Raw genomic sequence first — 10,539 nt, 5'->3', positions numbered from 1 at the left:
GCACTCACTCTTATCCCCTTTGCCTTTGTACAATGGCACTATGCACGCATTCCGCCAATCCTCAGGCACCTCACCATGAATCATACATACATTAAATAACCTTACCAACCAGTCAATAATACAGTCACCCCCTTTTTTAATAAATTCCACTGCAATACATCTAAACCTGCTGCCTTGCCGGCTTTCATCTTCCGAAAAGCTTTTACTACCTCTTCTCTGTTTACCAAATCATTTTCCCTAACCCTCTCACTTTGCACACCACCTCGACCAAAACACCCTATATCTGCCACTCTATCATCAAACACATTCAACAAACCTTCAAAATACTCACTCCATCTCCTTCTCACATCACCACTACTTGTTATCACCTCCCTATTTGCGCCCTTCACTGAAGTTCCCATTTGCTCCCTTGTCTTACGCACTTTATTTACCTCCTTCCAGAACATCTTTTTATTCTCCCTAAAATTTAATGATACTCTCTCACCCCAACTCTCATTTGCCCTCCTTTTCACCTCTTGCACCTTTCTCTTGACCTCCTGTCTCTTTCTTTTATACATCTCCCACTCAATTGCATTTTTTCCCTGCAAAAATCGTCCAAATGCCTCTCTCTTCTCTTTCACTAATAATCTTACTTCTTCATCCCACCACTCACTACCCTTTCTAATCAACCCACCTCCCACTCTTCTCATGCCACAAGCATCTTTTGCGCAATCCATCACTGATTCCCTAAATACATCCCATTCCTCCCCCACTCCCCTTACTTCCATTGTTCTCACCTTTTTCCATTCTGTACTCAGTCTCTCCTGGTACTTCCTCACACAAGTCTCCTTCCCAAGCTCACTTACTCTCACTACCCTCTTCACCCCAACATTCACTCTTCTTTTCTGAAAACCCATACAAATCTTCACCTTAGCCTCTACAAGATAATGATCAGACATCCCTCCTGTTGCACCTCTCAGCACATTAACATCCAAAAGTCTCTCTTTCGCGCGCCTGTCAATTAACACGTAATCCAATAACGGTCTCTGGCCATCTCTCCTACTTACATACGTATACTTATGTATATCTCGCTTTTTAAACCAGGTATTCCCAATCACCAGTCCTTTTTCAGCACATAAATCTACAAGCTCTTCACCATTTCCATTTACAACACTGAACACCCCATGTATACCAATTATTCCCTCAACTGCCACATTACTCACCTTTGCATTCAAATCACCCATCACTATAACCCGATCTCGTGCATCAAAACCACTAACACACTCATTCAGCGGCTCCCAAAACACTTGCCTCTCATGATCTTTCTTCTCATGCCCAGGTGCATATGCACCAATAATCACCCATCTCTCTCCATCAACTTTCAGTTTTACCCATATTAATCGAGAATTTACTTTCTTACATTGTATCACATACTCCCACAACTCCTGTTTCAGGAGTACTGCTACTCCTTCCCTTGCTCTTGTCCTCTCACTAACCCCTGACTTTACTCCCAAGACATTCCCAAACCACTCTTCCCCTTTACCCTTGAGCTTCGTTTCATTCAGAGCCAAAACATCCAGGTTCCTTTTCTCAAACATACTACCTATCTCTACTTTTTTCACCTCTTGGTTACATCCACACACATTTAGACACCCCAGTCTGAGCCTTCGAGGAGGATGAGCACTCCCCGCGTGACTCCTTCTTCTGTTTCCCATTTTAGAAAGTTAAAAAATACAAGGAGGGGAGGATTTCTGGCCCCCCGCTCCCGTCACCTATATATATATAAATATATATATATATATATATATATATATATATATATATATATATATATATATATATATATATATATATATAATGGGATGGCTTTGACTAGGACCTCAGCTGCCCGTGCCGTCTAAGCTAACATAAAAAATATATATACACATACATATGTACACATGTACATATTGATATATATATATTCATACTTGCTCACCGTTTCCCGGGTTTGTGAGGAAGCGTCAAGATAGGCTACATCCGCTCAAATCCATTCTTTAGCCGTCATGCGTAATGCACCAAAACCACAGCTCCCTATCCACATCTAGGCCCGACAGACCTTTCTATAGTTTACCCTGGACTGCTCTAGTTCAGTCTTCTGACAGAACGTCGACCACACTATATGACATCGTTCCAATTCACTCAGTGCCTCATATACGCTTTTACCCTCGTGCATGTTCAAGCAAAGATTGCTCAAATACTTTTCACTCCATCCTTCCACCTCCAATTTGGTCACCCGTTTCTCCTTGTTCCCAACATCTCTAACGCATATATCCATTTTGTTAACCTTTCCTCACTCATTCTCTCCATGTGTTCAAAGCATTTCAGCAAACCTCTCTTCTGCTCTCTCAAACCACACTTCTTATTACCACACACCTATCTCAATCTTTCATTACTTACTCGATGAAGCAAGCTCACACCACATATTATCCTGAAACATTTCATAATACTCACACACACACACACACACACACACACACACACACACACACACACATTATATATATACATATATATATATATATATATATATATATATATATATATATATATATATATATATATATATATATATATATATATATATATAGTCTATTCACTTATTCAAAATTGTCCCAAGACCAATCTATGAATAAAAATCCATGTTACCCAATATCTCGATCCAAAGTCTACTGCAGCTCATGGCTGCGCAACGTCCAGTACCAGGGAACAGTCAACTCCTTTGGTGAGAGAATTTCTTAGACAAAATTATACTTCTAATGCTACAACCTCACCAAAGGTGACTTTCCACAAGCGTTGTAATTCAGAGCACGGGATCAACTCTAAAAGGAGCGACATCCCTTTCTTATCATATGAACAGTGATGTCCCTTAATGTTTTGTCACCTTCTCTCTTTTTTCTATCTTCAATTTCTAAGGCTATTCAATCTCATAATTCCATTTTAAGTACCTTAAATGTATTTTCGTCCCTTCCTTCCCTCTTCTTCGCAGGATACATATCCTCTTAATTCGGACCTGTGTAGCATCCCAGAGTGGGAAGCAGGAACTTGGTAAAAAATAATTGCACTAAACGCAATTTCTACTTAAAACTTATTCCAAAAGTCACTTGTTTACATCTGTTCAACTTCTGAGCACCATACTTCAACCATGTTGGGCGTAACCATATCCTCTACTCTGTACCTCGAACCTCACATGATCACCATCGCAAAACGCGCCACCCCAGACTAGGGGTCATAGCATGGCAAATCAAAAGCCCTTCATTTCACTTATCCTACATGCATTAACTCCCTTCAACCGTCTCTTTCTGTCCATCAAGAATGATGTTTCCCCTCTCCCTGCTTCACAGATATTTTGGCCACTGCTCTTATGAGAAGTCTACCAACCAAGTCTGGACCCATGAGAGGCGTCCAGCTGCTGTACCAAACGAACCACATGAGGATTTACCGTTCATGATTACGCTCATCTTTTCTCGAACAATGAAGCTAAAAAAAATTTTTTCATGTCTTTCTTTCCTCTTCCTATAAACTTTTTAACTTTATGAATCAGGTCTCCAAACATCTCGAAATCTCTGGTTAATTTCTTCGTGGCCGAGACGTCAATGATTGAGGCATTTTTACATGTATCATGTCAGCCACCACGACAACAAAGAAAACAGTTATATATATATATATATATATATATATATATATATATATATATATATATATATATATATATATATATATACATATATATATATATATATATATATATATATATATATATATATATATATATATATATATTAGGCAGCTGATGGCACCACTGATGCGCAAACAAAATCAAAACACATTACGACCTGTGACCCATACCAGCGGACATAGCTAGCTTCCTGAGTATTGCAGGAGTTTTATAACGATGGAATGATCGCACACTATCCTAAAACGCATAATGCCCTCCAACACCCAGGATGCTAACCGTTACCATTTGTGTGCGGGCTGGGTAAGCTAACCACTAGACTATGGTAAAAATCAGGAACAATATGTATATGTGAACGGCTATGTTTGCATAAATGTTAGATTTGTTTATGAAATGTGTTGTTGTTTTGGAAAAACATCAATTCCATTTGTATCTGTGGAAAGAACGATTTAATGTACAGACAATATTGGGATGTTTTCCAACTCGAAATATCAAATACCAACTGAAAATTTTCCAATCTTTCTTTTTATTTTTCAGTTGTAGAGAATTTTTCTCTATTCCAGTTAGTGTACAAATAAGTTTTCTGGGATGGTTAATGTAAATATTTTATTCTCCAATCAGTGTAGCCAAAACAGAATCTGTGATTACCGTTAGTATATGGGCACGGCAACATCCTGGTTATTTCGGATTCAAAAATTACAATTCTGTATACTACGCTATCGTAGTGTTTTCCTATGCCCAAATCTTGATCTAACTATGACCTTTTTTAGCTTAAAGAGAACAAAGGATGAGGACCTAAGCCATCCGTACACTTCTGTGCTTTCTCATTTAACCAGAAGCCAAACCAAACTGAACACTGCTTTGGTACAAACATCTTCATCAACTCAGCCATAAACCCTCCCCACAAGCAGACGGATTTCTTTCTTTTTTTTCGTCACTATACATGTCATACTTAGCGCTAAAATTGCCTCGTTACCCGATGCATGTTTACGCTTCAACTCTGTGCTCGACCAACCTCACTATCTGTCACATTTTAATACTTCCAGCTCTGCAACCAATCTCGCTCGGCGCAAAACACTTAACATTGATGATTCAGCACTGACGATTCCTAGACCCTGTGCTACCAGACGCATGGTAATGCTCGCAATCTGGCCGGAATTTCGGAACCACTAAATTCATTCCTAAATCTCTTTACTTCCATCACGTCAGGTTTGGGTGAAAATTTTGATGATTGCGCTGCAGAAATTCGTTCCAGAAAACAACACTGTCGGATTTCAAGTTTAAGAAAGGAAATGAGAAACATGGCACGAGCAAATGAATGCCCTAATCATGGTCATTAACGTTATATATATATATATATATATATATATATATATATATATATATATATATATATATATATATATATTGGAAAGGATCACAATTTTGCGCGTGATCAAGATATTCCTATAAGTCCACGGGGAAAATGAAACACGAAAAGTTCTCAAGTGCACTTTCGAGTAATAATCACATCATCAGGGGAGACACAAGAGAGAAATATAAGTCAGTTGATATACATCGAAGAGACGAAGCTAGGACGCCATTTGGTAAACATGTTTACCAAATGGCGTCCTAGCTTCGTCTCTTCGATGTATATCAACTGACTGTTATATTTCTCTCTTGTGTCTCCCCTGATGATGTGATTATTACAGGAAAGTGCACTTGGGAACTTTTCGTGTTTCATTTTCCCCGTGGACTCATAGGAATATATATATATATATATATATATATATATATATATATATATATATATATATATATATATGAAGCGCTTAGCCCAGACACCCAGTTTATCGATCAGCCCTTAGAAGAGGATGAACAGCTATGGTCTGGCTGCCACAACCAGACTGGAACCAATGCTGACTCGGCCCTGGGCAGCTCGTGAATGCGTTACAATCAGCAGCGCTAACCCGAACACCACGGAGGTCCACAAGGAGGCTCTCATCACTTAGAAAAAAAAATCACCAAGTCCTACCTTGATATAGGCATTTGTGCCAGTGATAGGAGGTTGCATAGAGCAGGAGCAACATGGAACAACCTACCAAAGTAATAAGAGCACTATCAATTCAGTTCTTTCAAGTGAGATCATATAGTTTCTGGGAAAGCCAAGCACAGCAATATAACCACGAGAAAATACACAGGACCGGACACGGCCTAAAGAATCAAATTTAGACAAGGAGCGGACAGAAGAGGACTCCACAAGAGGCCCACAGTCAGAAGTGGGTCTGTGTGTATCTGTGAGTTAAAACGGTCTGCAGTCTTACTACCGTATGGAGACATGATTGCTCTCCGCCCAGCACCTGCTAGTATGAAGACACGGCAGTAATAGCATGCTGAGCCTCACAACCACTGTGTGTCGAGGGTTTCTATCATAATAATGCTTTGATTGCTCTGATGCGTCCAGATCAGTACTGGAACATCTCCTGTATGTGTTCTGCGTATGACTTTACCGGTGTAAGTAGGAACTCACATCCTCATCTTGAGTTATCAAAACCTTGATCATGTGCCTAAATTGAAGATTCCTCCGTTCCGATAGACGAACCTTTCAGCTTCAGAAATGTATTACCCAAACCATAGTACTTCTGTTGTAACACCAAGACAAATCCAAAGCGCAAGGACACAACCATGTTTCAAAACCCACAATTGCCACCCTTTCTTTCGCTTACAGCTCCACGTAAGTATTTCAACTTGCATTTTGTACTGTTATATATCACAATTTACTTTCTTACGTAAGAAATCAACTAACACTATCAGCGTAAACACGACCATCTCTCTCTCTCTCTCTCTCTCTCTCTCTCTCTCTCTCTCTCTCTCTCTCTCTCTGTATTCTTGCATTCGTAGATACACATCGACAGCAGTAAAACTTCAATTGGGACGCGATCACTCAGGTCTGAGAAGAGGAAGTTTTCTGTGGCTCCACAACCATAACGATGTTCACAACAGCAAACATTACGTGTACTGTTGGAAAAAGAGAAAATAGGTGTGTGTGTGTGTGTGTGTGTGTGTGTGTGTGTGTGTGTGTGTAAAGTTGCATATTTGAGGGTTAGTATGATTACTACGAATGTGTATATGCATCATAATGATCATCAGCCAGAGAGAAGTTAAGTATGAATACCCTTAACCTTGTGAAATGCAACTGGCTGACTCATAAGAACACCACCATCTGTCGAAGATATCCATGATCAAAGAGTATGAGACTTTCGCGAAGTTCAAACAGTCTTCTTCAGATGACATGCCTCTCTAATATAAAACAAGCTTTACAATATTCTCTGACTCCGGTAGACCAATACTGATACTTCTCTTATGTTTGCTATCTTATTCGATGAGTACGACTTGCAGTGTTCATATACATTATCCACATGCATGAGTCAAAAGAGAATGTCTTCCCTCTCAGAAACCCTGGGCTATGCTAATGTTATTCTGCACAGTGGTGTACACCTAATTCAACCAACATATTCTTGGCTATGTCCAACCCTGACCTGACTTTTTTGTCTTCCACAGTATCGTGAAAGAACAACCACGTTAGAAAATCAATTTCAGATATGAATTACACCAGATATACACCACAGTCTCACCGAGCTAATGTCCTCATCCGTGTGATTGCTTCTGCAGTCACGGGACCATAACTGGTCACTGTCTATGATATCTGCAGTGCTCTTATGCAGATATGCTCCCTAAAATATAGTTTCTGGAGAAATGCCATATCAAAACCACCATCCGTTAACTTCAAAATACGTAATTTTTCAGGAACAGCTTCACACACACACACACACACACTTTAGGCTGGGACGTATGTGTGTGCGTTTATACACAAGAGTAAAGCCATGGTACAAAAATTAAAGGTTAAGAGACAGGGGAACATGAGTTTAAAACTCTCTCCCACACACGTTTCACAGGATGGGGGTATACATCACACACAAACACACACTGCTGGGGAACACAATTGAAGGTTAAAACCTCAGACATATCTTGACCACGATATTGAACTTTTATCATGTCGACTTCGGCGTCCACCTTCCAACAGTGACTGTAATACGGCCATATGTGGAGAAGCAAACTGGCTCCGGAGCAAAAAAAAAAAAAAAGAAATACTGACCTTGAATATTTTGGAAGATTGAGCCACAAAAGTTATCAAAATGAAAAGAAAATGTGGATGGAGTTTGATATGAAGGTAGAATACGGCAGAACAGCTGACAAACGAGAGTATCTAGTTTGCCTTTTCGACGTCATTTTCCACATCAAATTTCACAGAAGTCAAGTACCAAGTACAGATTTCACGCACTTGACACGAGCTTCTTCGTAATGGTCGGTAATTGACCAGGCGTGGCATGTGGTTGCTGCGACAAGCATCATCTGGGTCATTTATCATGCGTATCATTCCTACCAACACATTACAAGAAGTTCACACACTAGGAACACGACGACGCCAGCCTGACACATTAAGGTCGCCCTGAGAGTTCAGCGGCCGATATCGCTGATAGCTGCACTCAGGTACATACGAATTTCAGAGGTTATCAGAAACGCTGTCCTGGAACTTCCATTCCATATCTACGAATTAAAGAGTTCATGAAGACTTCTTGTCATTGAAGAGTTTAAGCCAGTGTTATAAAAGTGTAACGCCAATATAACTGTGTTTAGCCCCCACCATATCATGGTTTACACTGACAGGGTAATATTTCACGGGGATTATCAGGATACAATCAAAATTACGAAAAATTCTACAAGACGCAACAGATCATGTCAACCAGTATGGCTGATAAACCTTCTGTACCGCACTTCAGGTTCTTACCTTGATTTGTGACAGGCTTTTCTTCAACAGGCAATACAATGACTTATTTCTTGTTTGTCAATCAATAAACTTCACAACATATTTTCATTTTTCCATTAATGGCTCAAGTTTGCATAGAAAGTTTTCTATTATTTTTTTGTTTAGGAGAGGAAGTTTCAACTTTTCAAAGCATGCTTACAGAAGCGTAACAGCAATGATTATGTATGATTTTCAGGGCCACTATACTAGAGAATCGAATCTTTAATCACCAGACACAAACACCAAAGCCGTGCTAACCAGCCAACCGAACACGTAACGACCTTCCAACAAAAGCCTCGACGGTACACTGCTGGGAAGCTCCCCGAGACCTGGCTAGGTAACTCTGCTGCCGGTGCCTCACGCGCAGTTGTCATACCGTTCGAAGTGGGATCTGTGTAAGTTTACTCTCTTCTTCCTTTAGTTCAGTATATTTATTGATAACTCACTTTCTTGTCGCGTGTAATGTGACGCATAATGTACTGATTTCACTGAAACGGATAATGCACAAGAAGACTGGATCATAAACGAGAGAGAAAAATTGTATATATATATATATATATATATATATATATATATATATATATATATATATATATATATATATATATATATATATGTATTCAAATGCAAAGATTGCGCAAGATTATTTGAGTTATTTTCCATAATTTTCGCTGACTAATCAAGGAAACCACCTGAAAAGTGTCACCTGATCTCCGTAAATCCCAATACCAGGTGTTGAAGCCCAGCTCCATATGTGTTGTGGTGCGTCTCATTCAAGTTCGTCTCAATGAAAAATGTTACATAAATATACAATCACAACCTTTACTACTGTCCAAGAGGAATCAGAGCTGTTGGCTAACGGGCTGAACGTCGCCGTTGATTATCAGACCGACGGCTTGAATACTGTATAACTTTATAGACATATATACATGATACTTTGACTCTAAGACTTGTGTATGTGGATATGTTAAATGATAGTTTTTCTAAATGAATCTCCTACTCACTTTTACAGCGTCAGATGCAAATGACTAACCAACAGACTGATGGCATAAATGTAATGCTGTGTTGCGGAAGCAGCCAAAGCAAAAATAAATTCGAGGATTCTGTGATATTTTCCACACTAGTACATAAAGGTAAACTAAATTACCTCGGAATAACCTAAACTGCTTGACCAGAAACCTTCTGGTAAATAATTTGATACTGATATCGGCCATTTCTGAAATTACAGGAAAGATGGATCATTGCCAACGTATTGTAATTCACTTCTGGAGAACACGATCAGGTAAACTTGATCCCCAATATGCATCTCGGAGCGGCGTACGAAGACACATCTGCTACACCTCATCTCCTTGTAGGTGAGAATGATGAGTATCATCATAGGCTGTCCCACAGGTACGGGATGATGTGTAACATCCAGGTGTCACGCACACATATCCGATGGTTTGCGTCGAACACTTGAAGAGAAAGTTAAGAGCAAAATTACTGAGGGATTTAGAACGAAATTATCCAAGGAGAGATACCAGATGGTCAAGGAGGACTCATGAAGTGTGATGACGTTATGTTTTCTCCAGGCAATCGAGATGTCAAACAAAAAAAAAAAGGTATTTGTAAAAGACTGCTCTTTTCCTATTTCTTGGCAATATACTCGCGAGCGAAAAGTTTAATGATATCTGCTGTGGTATGTCTGGTATACCTGTATACCTCTTCAGCCCATAAGGAGAAACTTCACAAAGACCATGAGTCTCTTATAAGTTAAGACCCTGTAATTATCTCTCAGTGAGTTCCAAGACCTCTTCCCCAACCTTCCTTACTGGTGTTGAAGTTATTGTGTCTTCTAATGCGAGGATACTTTTGAACTTGTCATTCAAGTCATCGTTTATCTTTACATCATCCTGTACAACTCTTCCATCTAAACTCCTCTTTCTGATGAGGTCTTCTATTACTCATAGTTTACTGGTGAATTAAGTGGAAAAAAGATGTATATTCTCACTTGACCAAA

General features: G+C 39.4%; 1 protein-coding gene across 1 annotated transcript in view; it reads right to left on the bottom strand.

Moving 5' to 3' along the window:
- LOC139754999 (zwei Ig domain protein zig-8-like) overlaps window positions 1-8,830 on the bottom strand; it is a 112,414-nt gene extending 103,584 nt beyond the window's left edge. The window contains exon 1 of the mRNA XM_071672904.1: window positions 8,523-8,830. The gene's annotated coding sequence lies outside the window, so the exon portion shown is untranslated. The remainder of the gene's footprint in view (window positions 1-8,522) is intronic.
- Window positions 8,831-10,539: the final 1,709 nt, after the last annotated feature.

The sequence above is a fragment of the Panulirus ornatus genome, chromosome 18 (assembly GCF_036320965.1).
Source record: "Panulirus ornatus isolate Po-2019 chromosome 18, ASM3632096v1, whole genome shotgun sequence".
NCBI classification, from domain to species: domain Eukaryota; kingdom Metazoa; phylum Arthropoda; class Malacostraca; order Decapoda; family Palinuridae; genus Panulirus; species Panulirus ornatus.
The sequence above is the reverse complement of the archived record's forward strand: the minus strand, read 5'-3'. Positions and strand labels throughout refer to the sequence as shown.